The sequence below is a fragment of the Oratosquilla oratoria genome, chromosome 16 (genome assembly GCF_046742065.1).
Source record: "Oratosquilla oratoria isolate Oo_2021 chromosome 16, ASM4674206v1, whole genome shotgun sequence".
Lineage (NCBI taxonomy): Eukaryota > Metazoa > Arthropoda > Malacostraca > Stomatopoda > Squillidae > Oratosquilla > Oratosquilla oratoria.
Genome location: NC_134792.1, coordinates 7280550 through 7298049, shown reverse-complemented (window position 1 = coordinate 7298049; position 17500 = coordinate 7280550).

Below are 17500 nucleotides of genomic sequence, written 5' to 3'. Positions count from 1 at the left end.
AAACCGGGACTCGTGTGAATAAACTTTTAATATCGAAACTAACCAACTTAAAATCAAATGTGATATTATGTCCAAGCAGCTTTTCGGTTAAGTCAACATTATCTTTGATATGAGAGTGGGAAATTGTCCCAACAAGAGGACTAAGAAGAGACACTAAACATGACTTTACACTCCCTGCTCATACTATTATTAGTTTAATCAAATTATGTGTAATAGACTCTAAGTTTGAATTTAATGGAAACTTTTATACTCAAACATTTGGTATGGCCATGGGGAACTGTCTGTCTCCAATTCTTAGCAATTTGTATATGGAGTTTTTTGAAAGAGAGTTATTACCAAACATTCTTCCAATTAATGCAGTTTGGTACAGGTATGTTGACGACATATTATGCATTTGGCCTAATGATCAATATTTGGATACTTTTTTGTCAGATTTAAATAATTTGGTGCATTCCATTAAATTCACAGTAGAGGTTGAAGAAAATAATATGTTACCATTTTTAGATGTAAATATTTACCGATGTGGAAGATACTTTAAATTTGACGTTTACAGGAAGCCGACCAATGTCCTCTCGTACATTCATTTTTACTCGTATCACAGTCAAAAATCCAAGTTGTCAGTTTTTTCTTCAATGTTCCTGAGAGCTTATAGAATTTGTTCCCCTGAGTTCTTGGATCAAGAAATACAATTCATCTATGACATTGGAGAAAATTTAAAATATCCAAAACATCTTATTGATAAAACAAAAATCAAAGCTAGGAAATGTTTTCTTAATACGTCGCAGGTCAAACCATTTAATTATAAAAATATGTTAACAATTCCGTACCACGAAAATTTAATCCATCTTCCTAGCATTTTTGAAAAATTTGGTATCCAGATAGTATTCAAAAATAATAACAACATTAAGAGTCTGTTAATTAAAAATTCTCCAAGAAGTAAAGAAGGATGTATTTATAATATACCATGTAAAAACTGTGATTTTATTTATATAGGCCAAACAGGCAAAGGCTTAGGAAAAAGAATAGGCCAACATAAATATAGTATTAAAACGGGGCAAGTGTCCAGTGGATTATTTGTCCACCAAAGGGATTTGGTCATAATATTGACTGGGGAAATTCTAAAATAATTACTTCTTGTAATAATATTATAGAAAGAAATATTATTGAATCTTGTTTTATAAAAATAAATTTTGGAAATAACATGAACTTGAGTTTGGGTTTATTCAAATTGGACAATTTTATTATTGACAAAAATGTGTGTGATAAAATGTAACATGGGACCTCTCCGAGTATCCTTGTCTTCTTATGTATTTATTGTTTCTTTCTGTATTGCTTTTTTGTACCTTTGAAAATGTCTAAATAGACGAAAACGTTCGGTATCTGTTTTTTCAATTTCCCGGTGGTTTCTGCAAAAAAAAAAAAAAAAAAAAAAAAAAAATATATATATATATATATATATATATATATATATATATATATATTATTTGGATGATGGAGAACATAAACACAGGGGAAGGCTCGGAACCCTAAACACTCTAACGTTTCGTTCGCGTAGAACTTCTTCAGAGAGTGTATGTAGAACTGCAATTGAAGTTTATGTACTAAATCTAATTATCTTTTCGGACACTTGGGAAAGGTCGTTTTTCTGGCGTGCTTTAGAATTAAAATACTAGTTTCTTTAGCTAAATTGATAAAACCTCCTCGATGATTCGATGAATTATTAGTTGAAATACAGTATATGCTGATTCAACAGAAGAAGAGGAACAAAACGGACAATTGCCCTTCCTAGATACGTTAATACGACGAGTGGAAAAAACTGTAACTTTCTCAGTATACAGAAAGGAAACTAACAAAGAGGATTTAGTACATTACTTCTCCGCACATGATGATAGGACAAAGAGTGGTATAGTAATAGGATTTTTTCTCAGGGCACTACGAATCTGTAGTAATGAATACCTAGAAGGCGAATTTGATTACATTATGAAAACCTTTGACAAACTTGGATATCCAGAGGGAATGTTGAATAGAACAAAAAGAAAAGCAATAAATATTTACAATCGCGGAAAGAAAGAGAAAAATGATAAAAATAATACAAATTTTATATCAGTACCTGGCTCAGAAACGTCACCAATAATAGACAAATATTTAACAAAATCAGGTATAAACATAGCTAAAATAACTAACAAGAGGATAGGTGATTTAATAAAGACTTCTGAAAAGAGAACCAATTCCGAAAACAGCGTCGTATATAAAATCCCGTGCAATAGTTGCTCAATGGCTTATTTTGGCGAATCGTCAAGAGGATTAGAAAAAAGAATATATGAAAATAAAAACGACATAAAAGCACATAGGACATCTAATTCTTTAGTAGTTCATGCGGAAAAATTCGATCATTTACCAAACTGGAGAGAAGCTGAAGTGCTACATAAAGGTTTTGATAAATTCACTAGAAGAATTGTTGAATCAGCATATATTTCAACTAATAATTCATCGAATCATCGAGGAGGGTTTATTAATTTAGCTAAAGAAACTAGTATTTTAATTCTAAAGCACGCCAGAAAAACGACCTTTCCCAAGTGTCCGAAAAGATAATTAGATTTAGTACATAAACTTAAATTGCAGTTCTACATACACTCTCTGAAGAAGTTCTACGCGAACGAAACGTTAGAGTGTTTAGGGTTCCGAGCCTTCCCCTGTGTTTACGTTCTCCATCATCCAAATAATTTGTCTAAAATACTTATCAATATATATATATATATATATATATATATATATATATATATATATATTGTTGCGCTCTCCCATTAAAGCCCAATCATAATTGGAGGAGCAATCCTTCCTCCAATCATTGATTCAAGATTAAGACTAAATGGCAGGGTAACAATGTACTGCATATCGAATGTAAATCCCTGTGCAGTACTTTTAAGCTCGTATTTCATAAGTTTAGGTGACCGGTGGATAACTCTGAGTGGGGTTGAGGTATATCAAACTAGAGTATAACTAACGTATTTTCATATTCACTTAACACTTCAAACATTATATACCTACCAGGACCACCACACCACTCTGGTCCACCTAGCATACTTAACCTAATGATTATAGGGGAGCGGAATAAAGGCGTCCGCTCTGAACGGGTTCAGAGCCAGAGAGAGAGAGAGGGAAAGAAAGGTGGCGTACTTCATGCAGAATGGCTGTAATCTTGGCGGTAATCGGTTGGACCTCCCCCATTCCGACCACATGCCCCAGGAATATGATGCGGGCATGGCCGAATTCACTCTTGGCGAGGTTCACAGTCAAACGGTGTGCTGCCAGAACAGCAAAGAGGGCTCCTAGGTGGTCCACACGTTCACCCCAAGAGTCACTGAAGAGAACAAGATCATCCAGGTAGCAGCGGACACCCACCAGCCCCGCAGTTACGATGTTCATGAGGCGTTGGAAGGTTGCAGGTGCATTCCGCAAGCCGAAGGGAGGGGCTGTAAACTGATTCAGCCCCTCGGGAATGAAGAACGCGGACATGGCCCTCGAGCGCTCTGACAGTCGGACTTGGTAATAGTCCTGTAGTGGGTCCAGCTTTGTCACCCACTGTGCTCAACCAACGTCGTCAATGATGTCGTCAATGCGTGGCAAGGTGTAGCTATCCGGCTCGGTGACTGCGTTGACTTTTCTGTAGTAGTCACAGCCGTATAGAGCCATCGGGCTTCGGCACCAAGACCACGGGAGAGGCCCAAGGACTGCTACTGGGCTCCACGATACCAACCTCCTGAAAGCGTCGTACCTCCTCACGAACGTACTCCTCCTTGAATGCGTTCAAGTGATAAGGACGTTGGCGAATGGGCCGATCTCAGTTGGTTTCGATGTCGTGCTTTACATTTGAACAGGGGTGATAGTGGTCACTAAATATATCACTATAGTCTGTAAAAAGAGAAGAAATATCACTCGCTTGGTCATTAGAGAGATGGCTTAACTTTGCACTGGGATCAGAAAGTATGGTGGAATTGTCCACCCTGGTATACAAGACACTCTGGAGTTCAGAGAAGCTGTATTCCTGATCATTATCACATACAGGCACTACAACACAAGCGGGCAAGGGAGGTTCAACACTTGCCTCCCTTTCCTTATTCTTTCTCACTCTGTAGGGTTTAAGCAGGTTGACATGAACCAGACGTTTTTTTCTTACGCCTCTCTGGTGTATATACAACGTAATTGGCCTCTCTTACCCTGTCTACAGTTTGGAAAGGTCCATTATATTTTGTCTGGAATGGGTGTGTCTGCAGGGCCAAGAAAGCTAACACCTTATCACCTACCCTAAATTTCCCAGGCTCTATATGATTTTTTTTTTTTTTGTCAAACTGCTGCTTCATCTTGATCTGAGTGGATTTTAAATGAGCATGAGCCAGCTTCACAGCAGCTTTTAATTTTTCCTAAACTTAGCTACATATAGTACCAAGGGTGTGACACTATTTTCCAGCAGCCAACTTTCTCTTAGGGCTTTGAGAGGTCCTCGCACCTCATGGCCATATTTGAGTTGAAATGGGGAGAATCCTAAGTATTCTTGAATAGAAACCCTAACCGTGAATAGGAGCAGGTCAACAACCTCGTCCCAATCCTTCCCTAACTCCAAGCAATAAGTGCGCAACATGCGTTTGAATGTCTGATGGAATCGCTCCACCACCCTTGGGATTGGGGATGATAGGTTGAAAACTTAGATTGCCGGACACCCAGACTCTGCATTACCTGATTAAACAACCGGGAAGTAAAATTGGATCCCTGGTCTGACTGCACTACTGTGGGAAGGCCTACTTGCGTAAAGAAGTGGATGAGGACTCTCACCAAATTCTTGGCTGTGATGCGGCGCAAGGGGATGGCTTCTGGATAACGGGTGGCACAGTCTATCATGGTAAAGAGAAATGCAATCTATGACAATTCTGCCAAAGGGTTCTTTAATGACAGGGATAGGTTGTAGAGGGAACGGTTAAACACTGGGTTGCGGTTTCCCTGCTAACTGACAACGGTGACACGTACTAATATAAGAACTGATCTCTTTCTTCATTTTAGGCCAATAAAAATGAGCTAGACTTTTTGCACTAGTCTTTCTAACTCCAAAATGTCCTCCTATCCCATCATGGACAATACCCAGGATCTCCTTCCGTAATGGGTGTGGGACCATTATTTGATGACAGACAGACTAAGGGTAATTTGCAGAGGAATCAGTAGGACGGAACTTCCGCATCAATATGCCTGAGCTAAGGTAATGACAGTTGGATTCAGACTTGGCTTCCTCTTCACTAATAGCTCTAAGGAAACAACTGGCTAGTTCAGGGTCCTCTTTTTGGAGTTGAATGAGCTTACTCCTAGTAACTGGGGAGGAACCAAAACTATCCAGGGTAGTAACATTGCCTTCCTTAGAGTCGTTTTCGCTATCAAACCTATTCTGAAGGTCATCGGGTGGAGGACAAGTTTCAATAAAATTACCTAGATTTAAATCAGCAAGGTCAGGCTGAGTAACTACACCAACATGAGCATCCTCTTTATGCTTGCCAATTTCTGCCTCCACCTTGCGACTCATGCTACGGGTAACAGCACACGCAAGGAATATGCCCGGAATGTCTACCTTTAATTGGAACGTATTATTCTCGGCAGAGGGACACGAGGAGACTATGGCATTAGGTAACATCTTGCCCCCAGCGAGGTCATTTCCTATCAGGAGTGAGACTCCTTCTACAGGTAACTTGTTAACTACTCCTAGATGGGCATAACCTGTCCTAACATCTGTCCGCAAGTATACTTGGTATATAGGGATAAGTGACCCGCCTGTTAAACCGTTCATAGGGACCCAACTCCCAGTATGATATGCATGTATCAAAGCAGCCACATCTTTAGTAATTAGTGATAAGGCTGAGCCTGTGTCTCTCAGAAGCTTAATAGATGTAGGCGGGCTATCTTGATCAAGTTTATCTGAGTTTATTCCTGACCGGTTTTGCTCTATGCTTCTTCAGAGGAATGTGTATCACGAGTCTAGTTCCGAGTTTCTGAGTTTATTTCTGACCGGTTTTGGTTTATGTTCTTCAGAGGAATGTGTATCATGGGTCTAGTTCCGAGTTTCTGAGTTTATTCTTGACCGGTTTCGCTCTATGCTTCTTCAGAGGAATGAGTATCACGGGTCTAGTTCCGAGTTTCTGAATTTATTCCTAACCGGTGTCGCTTTATGCTTCTTTAGAGGAATGTGTATCACGGGTCTAGTTCCGAGTTTCTGAGTTTATTCCTGCAAGTTTCGCTTTATGCTCTGAAGAAGCATAGAGTGAAACCGGTCAGGTATAAACTCAGAAACTCGGAATTAGACACGTGATACACATTCCTCTGAAGAAGCATAGAGCGAAACCGGTCAGGAATAAACTCAGAAACACGAAACTAGACCCACGATACACATTCCCTTACCATTCACCGGTGAATCAGGTCGAGGGATTAAAAAGAGATTGAGGGAACACAAAATGATATACGAGCACACAGGACATCCAACTCCCTGGTTCGCCACTTCGAACATTATAATAACTTACCTGATTGGAACAAAGTCTAGATTTCATATAAGGGATTACAAAAGAAAATGAGAAAGACAGTTGAAGCTGCACATATAATTTTGGAAGAAAACAACAACGATAGAGAAGGGTTTATATGCCTTTCCAAAGCAGTCTATTAATAATTAACGTACCGGAAACAACCTGACACTCGAAGCTTGACGAGTTCCTCCCACTACATGTATAAATTTTGTGATCAAGATGTATTGTAGCGAGTCCTCCGAAGAAGGTCATAGAGACAGAAACGTTAAGACAATAAATGTATTCTTAGCCCATCTTCGTTTACCCTTCCCCAGCTATCACTCTCTCATATATATACATACATACATACATATACCAAAGGCTTTTTCCCCCTTACACGGAAGGTAGCCAAAAAGAAAAAGTCATAATAACCACTCCCACCAATTCCATCCTTACACACTCCACTCCCCTCCACCCTCCTTCCTCCCTCACATCTTGTCACCTCCTGGATGACGGGTCATCCCTGCATCTAGTTCAATGCTCTGTGTCAAAAGCAGTGTCGCAAGATACAGCACATCTACAGTAAGGCCGCTTCATTAATTCGGCGACCCCCCTCTCCGTCCCCTCATGCAGAAAATGAGAAGACGGGGAGAATCCCCTTCGGAATACATCAATTTATTTCTCGCACACACTCCCCCACACCCCTATCCCCCACCCCTGCATGGATCACACCATCATCCATACACAGCCCTTCTCCATTCACCCTTACCTTCTGTCCTCTCCCGTCCTTCCTCAACAGACATTCCTCTCTTTTAGTAATGCCCCTTTTACCCCATCCATCCATCTCATCTTAGGACGCCCCATGATATTCACTCCTTCCACCTCTGCCTTCATCACCTCTTTTACTAATCTTTCTCTCTATCTATCCTAGTAACCCCTATCATACTTCTCAGATATATCTTCTCAAACACATTCAAACACCTCTCTTCCTCTCTTATGTTCCATGTTTCTGTCCCATACACTGCTGTCGGCACAATCACTCCTTCATATAACCTCCTCTTAGCATCCATTCCCAAATGTCTATTTCTCATTACATTTTTTAATCCACCAAGACATTTACTCGCTTCTCTCAATCTACATTTTACCTCTAACCCCACGTCTCCCTTACCTGCCACTTCCTCCAGTCTCTCTCCATTAATACTCAGTTCCAGCTTGCTGCCACTTTCTCCCTTGTACATTTCACCCCCTTACTTTTGCCCAAATTTATCTTCAGCTTCCTTCTTTCACACACCTTCTTAAACTCTGTCACTATCTTCCTCAATCCCTGCTACAAGCACAATGTCGTCAGCAAACAACAACTGGTTCACCTCCTACTTTTCTACATTTTCTTTCACCATCTCCAACCCCTGACCTACTACTCTTGCATTCACCTCTCGCACCAACCCATCCATGTATAGATTGAACAGCCACCTTTACTTCAAACCATTCACTCTCTCCATTTCTAATCCTAACACAAGATCTACTACTCTCGTAAAAACTCTTGACTGCTCTTAACGTCTTTCCTCTTATCCCATATATCTGAAATATCTCTCCCACAGTGCCTCCCTGTCCTCCCTTCGTAAGCCTTTTCCAAATCCATAAAAGCCCCAAAAAACATCCTTACCTTTTCCTATAGCTTTTTCACATATCTGTCTCACCAAAAAAATCTTATCTACACAAACACTACCTGTCCTAAATCCACACTATTTCTCACCAATTACTCGCTCTGTTCCTCTCCTAATCCTCTCAATCAAGACCCTCCCACAAGCCTTTCCAACTACACTTAACAAGCTGATCCCTCTGAAACTATTATACACACACTTGCCCCCTTTCCCTTGTAGAGTGGAACGATACAGGCACTCCTCCAGGCCTCCGGCACTCTACCCTTTCTTAAACAAACATTAAATAACCTCACCAGCCAGTCAACCATAACTGTACCTCCCTTTTTCAGGCATTCTGCATGGCATTCATCCAACCCAGGTGCCTTACCTGCTCTCATCATCTTAATAGCTGATTTCACTTTATCTCTCCCTATTTCTCCTCCATTTTCCTCACTCGTCACTCTCATTTTCTTAGTGCTTCCCACTGCAACTAACTTTCCATCCTTATCCTCCTTCAGATTTAGCAACTCCCTAAAATACTCTGACCACTATCCTCTCACTGCCTTTTCTTTCATTATCATCTCTCCATCTGCACCTTTTACCTTTTTTTTTTCTCTACTTGATTCGCCTCCTCTTCCTATTTTAATTTATTTCCAAAACACCTTTTTATTACTTTCAAAATTTTCTGTCATACTCTTACCCCATTTTAAATCTGCTCTCCTCTTTGCCTCCTTTATTTTATGCTTGACCTCCCTTCTCTTTACTTAATACCTCTCATACGATTCCCTCGTCCTAATTTGTAGCCAATCTATGAAAGCCTTATTCTTCTCTTCTACAGCCTTCTTTGTTTCCTCATTCCACCACTCACTACCCATCCTTCTATTTCCTCCCGCCCTCCTTGTTCCACATACCATCTTTCCACACCTTATGACTCCCTTCTTGAACCATCCCCATTCCTTCTCCACTCCTAGTTCTACTCTATCTTTAACTCTCTCCCACTCTTCTCTCAGCTTCTTCTTATACTCCTTCTCCTTTTCTTTCTCATTTAAACAGTCCACTCTAAGTACCTCCGTACCTTCTGCCCTTTTCCTCTTTCTCCACCTATTCTCCACTCTCAATTTATCTTCCACCAGAAAAAGGTCTGATACTCCCCCACTCTCCCCTTAGAACATGTACATCCTTAACTCTTCCTACCATACTCCTGGTCACCACTATATAGTCCACTAATGCTCTATCTGCCACCCTTCCATCTACCACCCTTCCATCTACCCCCCTCCCCCATGTGTATTTATACTTGACTTTCTTCCTAAACACTGTATTTGCTATCATCAACTCTCTTTCGAGACACATCTCCACCATCAATTCTCCACTATGATCTTTACCTAGAACTCCATACTTCCCAACCACTCCGTCTATTGGTTCATTTCCTACCCTAGCATTAAGGTCTTTCAATACAACTACATTGACATTTCTCCCTAATCCCACTAAACGCTCATTTAAATCTATCCAAAAAGCCTCCCTTTCCTCTACGCTCTTCTCACTACCAGGCCCATACGCACTTACAAAAACCCATATCTCCCTTCCAACCTTCACCTTCATCCACATCAACCTTGAAGAAACCTCCTTCCACTCCACTACACGCTTACCTATCTCTTCCCTTACTTGTATAGCCACCCCTTCTCTCCATCGTCCTCTATTCACTCCTGAGAACCTCCCAACTACACTCGCAAACTCACATTTGCCCTTCTCTTTAAATTTAGTTTCACTCAAAGCCAACACATCCATCTTTCTTCTCACAAACATACTGCCTATCTCTTCCCTTTTACTCTCATCTGTACCACATCCACGCACATTAAAAGACCCAAACCTTATGGTACTGGTTGGAAAACTACTAGACCCTTTTAGTCCTAACCCCCATCCCGAAAAATAGTCGAATCAGCATTAATTGAGGAATGCCCTAATATTAATATCGCTAAAGGACAGTGGACTCCTGACATCATCTCACGCGCAGCTGTTAGCAAACTGGCACGGAGATTACAACACCCCCTCACCTCACCCCATCCCTCCTCCGCCACCCCAGTTTGCCCCGCGCCTGAGTGAGGTCATTTGTCCGTATTCCTTCTCTTTTCTGTTGCTTATAAGTCCCCTTTGTTCTCTGTCTTATGTATTTTCCTGAAGAGGGCTACAATTGATAGCAGAAATATAGGATTCTTCTTTATTCGAAGTTTATTTTCTCCGGCTGTGGGTTTCCTGTGTGTATTTACAAATGTGCTACTACATTTCTGTTTAGCAAATATATATATATATATATATATATATATATATACATATATATATATTCATTTATATGTATACATATACATATCTATCTATATATATATATATATTCATTTATATGTATATATATATGTATATACATATATACATATAAATATACATATACATTTGTATATATATATATATATATATGTGTGTGTGTGTGTGTGTGTGTGTATGTGTGTGTGTGTGTGTGTGTGTGTGTGTGTGTGTGTGTGTGTGTGTGTGTGTGTGTGTGTGTGTGTGTGTGTGTGTGTGTGTGTGCGTGTGTGTGTGTGTGTGTGTGTGTGTGTGTGTGTGTGTATGTGTGTGTGTGTGTGTGTGTGTGTGTGTGTGTGTGTGTGTGTGTGTGTGTGTGTGTGTGTGTGTGTGTGTGTGTGTGTGTGTGTGTGTGTGTGTGTGTGTGTGTGTTTGAGAGAGAGAGAGGGAGGGAAATTCACTAATGGACAGCGACATCAATCAGATCATTTTTATGGCCATCGCGCATAGGAATCGAACCTACTGCTCTGAGGCCAATAGGCTACCGAGACGGTGCCTTAAACCACTCGGCTACTTCTAATAGCCGAAAAGTTTAAGGAACCATCTCGGTAGCCTCTTGGCCTTAGAGCGGTGGGTTCAAGTCCTATGCGCGACGGCTATAAAATATGTATATATATATATATATATATATATATATATATATATATATATATATATATATATATATATATATATATATACATATATATATATGTATACATATATATATATGTATATATATATATACACGCACACAAACGCACACTCACACACAATACACACGCATACACAACCGCTTACCAACACGCACACATTAACACACACGCCCGCAAAAGAAACACACACACAAATAGAAATAAACACACACCCACATCTACGCACAGAGAAACATACATACACATATAAATATATACACAAACACACAAATAAAGAATGATACGTCTATACACACTCACACTCTGAGAATGATTGGCGAATGCTGCCATTAGTCCATATATATATATCTGTATTTTTATACTTAAGACATGATCGCATGTTCTTTTTTATTCATTCTCTACTTCATTAAGAAAAAGAGACAAGTCTTACATCTTCATTTGCATATCTTGGCTGAATGCATAAGATTCGAAAAAGTATACCAAGTATGTCCCTATAAGGAATTGGGATGTGTTCTTTATTGTGGCTGCATCAAGGTTATCTTTATTGCTGTTGTTGTGCTCATTTGATCAAGCTAGGGAACTTATCCCGACTGGCTCCTTCTCTAGCAAGAAATGTTTCTCCATTAAATGTGGTTCCCCCAAGAAAGGAGTGAAATACCCAACTTGCTAATTGCAATGCCTTGAAGTGGAAATCTGCATACAATAGAGTTCCCAGTGCTATAAAAAAAATCATATCAGATTACATGCAGTTATTTTCAGCGGTTAAAAGACAGTAGCAGTATTATGCATACACTATTCAACAGGTAATACAATGTGATTTCTCCTTATTAACCTGCTTTATATTACAAACATCAATCTTTCATTTAATTCTTTTGTTGGCTTGTAAATTTATTCATTTAGTTATTTCTTTTCTAGTCATTCATATGTTTATTCACATGTTCATTTATTTACATATGTTATCAATTACTAAATATCTTTGTTTGATTACTTTTTGTATTTATTTGTTCTTTGTAATGCATTTCTTTATTCATGCACCAACTATTTCTTCTCTCGTACAATAACTAATTCTTCTAGTTATTCAATAACTTATTCCATAATTTTCTATCTGTTTATTTGACCATATTCCATTGTTACAGGTCATCTGTTGTGTTTGTTCTTTACTTGAAAACACTAAACATATATTTCTTGTTTATATAGCCCACAAATACTGTATTGAATTCTGGTTTCAAATCAGCCCTCTCCGAATGATAAATATTTTGTTTTTATGTCGCCCTAATTGATCCTACACACTTTTTTAGTATCAATGCTGTTTTGGGTGTTCATTACAGCATTCCAGTGATATGATGCATCATATATATAGAAAAATCAATTACAACCTTTGTGACTACGGTGTCTACTTGTAATGGTGAGAAGCATATGCCAGGAGACAATTTATGACAACTAAGGTCCTTATTTTTGCCTATGTGTTTACGCCTCCTAGTCAATGGAAGTCATGCATAATAGTAGGACCCTAAAGCTTATCTGTGTCAAGTACAATGTGATCGATAACCAATGCCATTTGGTACATTAATGACATTCCATAAAACGAAACAATTAATTCATGTTTTATTGGATGAAATATATAGAATACCAATACAGCTTAGCCTATTCTTGAAACTCTTTAACAAATTTCTTCACCGAATAAAATATTTTTATATATTCTATCATAGTGACACCTGATAACCAAATTCAACCTGAAGGGATGCGTTTTTCTTCATTAACTCCTAAGGCAAGGGGTTCTGTCCTTAGCTAATCAAAGTCAGAAAGGAATAAATACGAGAAAGGACTTGAAAGAGGAAAAGCGAGGAGAAAAAGAACTAGTAAGATAGGAAAAGAAATTGTAAAGTAGTAGAGAGTAAACGAGGAAAAAGGGTAAAGAGGAGAAGGAAAGGAAGAGAGAGGATGGGAAAGTGAAAGAACTAAAAATTGAGGTAAAGAGAGAAAGAGGGAGGGAGAAACTAAGTGGTGTAGAAAAGGGATTAAAAATAAACGAAATCGAGGGCGCAAGGGGGAAGAGGAAGAAATATAAACGTTAAAAAAGAAAGAATCCCTGGCAAAGTTATTAAGCAATTCCAGAAATGCCCCCAAACTGGAGCCAACAGTCGCTTGCCCGAGTAAATCTCAGGTTTGCGTTCGGGACCCGAGTTACTGAACGAGAGTTGCTATCAGGCGTTGGGGTCGTTCCACTGAGTGGCGGCTTCGAGCCCCGGACTTATGGCCGGGCGAGAATTTCCTAACTGTAGTGGGGATAGGAACCCGTGGGGCAGAGACTCTGTTTGGTTAAGTAAAGCTATATTTTAGTATTCTAATAGAGATACCCAGCGCTTCCCAACTGTAGTGGGGATAATGACCCGTAGACAGGTGCTCAGTTTGATTAGGTTAGACTGGGTTCTAGTATTCTAACAAAGATAGTTAGTTTCCCAACAATAGGAGAAATAGCAACCTGTAGGTTGAGGAATAGTTTATTGAAGGTTTTGTTTCTCTTCAGGGATGGTCAGCGTTTCTGTCCTTGAGGGTAGTTTACTCCCCAGGGAATAAAACCATACAGGAGGAGGCCAGCATAAAGGGGTAGAAAAATTTAAGAGTTTTATCAGCATTTATTTATTTTTTATTATTATCATTATTATTATTTTGACTTAGGATTACTCTCCAATCATGAAAAATAGAATTATTCATGTCAGCAGGAATGTCATTAACGTCTTTAAAAATTCGACTGTTTAAAAATTATATTGTTGATATCTTATACGACCTTAGGTTAGGTTAAAAATATATTTTTACCTAACTATAGTTTACAAGTATTTGATTGACAATGGCAACCATTAATTGGCAAATGTTAATATAATTTAGATTAGATCAGAAAAGAATATGTTTTTCTCAAGTAAATTTTCACGAATGTAGATAACATATTACTTCGAAGTATTGACAACTTATTAACAAAAACACAGTTGGTAGAGCAGCAAGCCTTTGAAGAGATGGTTTCCGGTTGAAAGATCATTTGACTATCAAGGGCCAATCAATTATGATTATCGACTTGCTTTTCATACTTTATAACTTCACTTGTGGCCTCGTTCTTGTTGGAGTAGTAAACTTCATGGTTTCCACAGTGTGATTATAAACACAGGTACCACACTACTTAAGGGCTATTGTACAACATCAGGGATTATAAGATAGCCTACTGAATGTTATTGGACCTATCGTTTGAATAGAATAGAATAGAATAGAATAGAATAGAATAGAATAGAATAAAATAGAATAGAATAGAATAGAATAGAATAGAATAGAATAGAATAGAATAGAATAGAATAGAATAGAATAGAATAGAATAGAATAGATAGAATAGAATGGCATAGAATAGAATGGAATAGAATAGAATAGAATAGAATAGAATAGAATAGAATAGAATAGAATAGAATAGAAGAATAGAATAGAATAGAATAGAATAGAATAGAATAGCATAGAATAGAATAGAAAATAGTTATATAGAATGAATTGGAATGAAATCAAATTAAATAGAATAAATTAAAATGTGATGAAATGAAATATAATGAAATAAGATAGAGTTATATAAGATAAAATAAGAATTACAAAAAATAGAATAAAGCGCGATAATTGAAATACGAGCGTGAGCTTGATTTGCCAATGCAGTTAGAAAATTTGCATCTATGCCAGATTTTCTGTTTGTAGAGAGAATAACATATAATATCCTCAACCCTTGAACACCATACTGTCTTCAATTTGAAGACAAGATGGTTCATTAGCATACGATACTATCTTTACAACAAAGAAACGTGGTGCATCCCCCGTAGACTTTTATAATAAACTCCTCGATATCATGTGCAGCCGACAACGATGTTCAGGCCATGATGAACAGTAGTTTTATTGACTATGTATCATTCTGTCCCAACGATATACCATACAACTATTTAGAATATTCGAGCTTTAATCAGAATCAAGTATGTATCGTGTTAATGTAGCATAATCATAGGAGTGACAACTAAAACTGAATAGGTAAATCCTAAAAAATAATGGAGATATATAAGGTTTAGAACACATTATTGCGTTTTATTTTATCACAATCGACTCATGTCCAACTTTTATAACCCGATTTCTTTCTTTCAGTCGGTATGAGGTACTGCCTGGATAAGTTGTCTGCCATATCTCAAAGGTTTTATTGACAGACTTGCTGAACCGAGCCTCGCAGCATTACTTGATGATTAGAAACTAAAAGTTACTCAAAACATAATTATGTTTAACCCTTAACAGGTAAAGGTCTTTTTGACAAACGATTCAGGTAAAGCGGGGTCTGACAGACCCCAAACACAAAAAATAAAAATAAAATACTTCTACTGCATTTATTGACATAGAAATCAAAACATATGTACTTCAACTTATATTCTTCCATTTACATGCTTAAAAATGAGTATAATTGTTAGAAATATATTTTAATGAAAATTACAAAAAAATTATGAAAAATAAGATATTGTTGACTTCAGAGGGTGCTTGACTGAAAGCATGAAACATGAAGCGGTTGGTCATCATCATTTTGTAGAGACCAATGTCCCAACTATCTTTAAGGAAAAACAGAGCTACAACAAATGAATAATAAATGTGTTTCATAAACCATAAAATCTGAAGAAAAAAAACGAGGTGATTATTTTGACTTTTACCAATTTTACGCAAAAATTATTGACTGGTTTTAATGGAATTTTCAGGGAAGGTTGATACTAGGTCCAGCAAACAATCTATAAGTTTTTAATGGTATCTAAGTTTATTATTTATAAGTTTTTATGGCTCTAAGCACTCCTACCCTGACTCAGCAAAACCCCATCCTTCGTTGACGGAAGTTTGTAGTCTCAGAGGGTTTTGAGTTTTCTTGAGAGGACATGAGTCGAGCAATTCATACATAATGCTAGTGATAATGAAGAACATATTTTATTGGATATACTGAAAGTGGAATTTGTGATACTGAAGAATCTAATTGCAGTCATCGCAGATGGGGGTTGAATGGTCCTGACACACTGGTCTTTTATAGTGTAGGCATTAGTTCTTGGTCTTCCTGTCAGACTTCCGGTCACACAAGGCACATGCTGATGGGGCATGTTCAAGCCAAAGACCGTTCTGATGGTCATCAAAGTACTTTTGTGCATCCCCTTGAAGTTCATCCTCTCCTCTGCCCATGGCCGTATCATCTCTTCTGCCAGCTCAATCAGATACTTCCGGCGTGATGAAAGTTCCGCCTGTCCATCACGTTTCCTCATTTCATTGCAGGTGATATAGGAGTTGACACCGGCGGCGTTGACCAGTCCGTACATTATGCACAAAGGCCACCGTTTGGTTATTCGGCAGCACGTATATCGGGCACACATTTGATCAAACGCGTCAACCCCTCCTTTTGTGTTGTTATAATACAAGATGATTTCTGGCTTCCCACAGTCATCCATAACAGGTTGTTGGTGCATTGAGGAGATCAACTGCACAATTTTTTTCTTCTTCTTGTCAGGTAAATGTGACACAAGTGCCATGGTTGTGTCAAAGAGGAAAGCCGTGTACACTTTTCTGATGACCGTCTTGTCTGTCATCAGAGCTGGTACTTGTGGCTTCTTGTCCCTCAGTGTGCCTACATATGTGAGCCCATAATTTTTCAAAAGATCTTGTACAAGGGGGATAGATGAGAACCAGATGCATGTGTGGGAATAGAGTGGCTGAGGTGTCCTAAAATGTGGCGAGATGTCACATCTTATGATGATATGAGAATAGTGTGAGAAGAAACATATCAACAGAACAGAAAATATCAAACATTTATATGTGATACAAAATATGTGATACAAATTAAATTTGAACTAAAAGAGGGGAAGTATGAAATAAATTACAGCTGTATGTGTGGGAATAGAGTGACTGAGGTGCCCTAAAATGTGGCGAGATGTCACATTTTATGATGATATGAGAATAGTGTGATCTTGTTGTGAGAAGAAACATATTAACAGAACAGAAAATATTAAGCATTCATATGTGATACAAAATATGTGATACAAATTAAATTTGAACAAAAGAGGGAAGGATAAATCAATCAAATAAAATGTGGGGGAATGTCATGCTTTATGATAATATGAGTATAGTGTGACCATGATATGAAAAGAAACTCACATTACCAGAACAGAAATTACACATTGTGATAAAAATCAATGTAATCCAAAGAGGGAAAATGGAATAAATTAAATTAATAAATTAAATGAATTAAATAAATTAAATAAATTAAATAAATTAAATAAATAAATAAAATAAATTACATAGATAAATA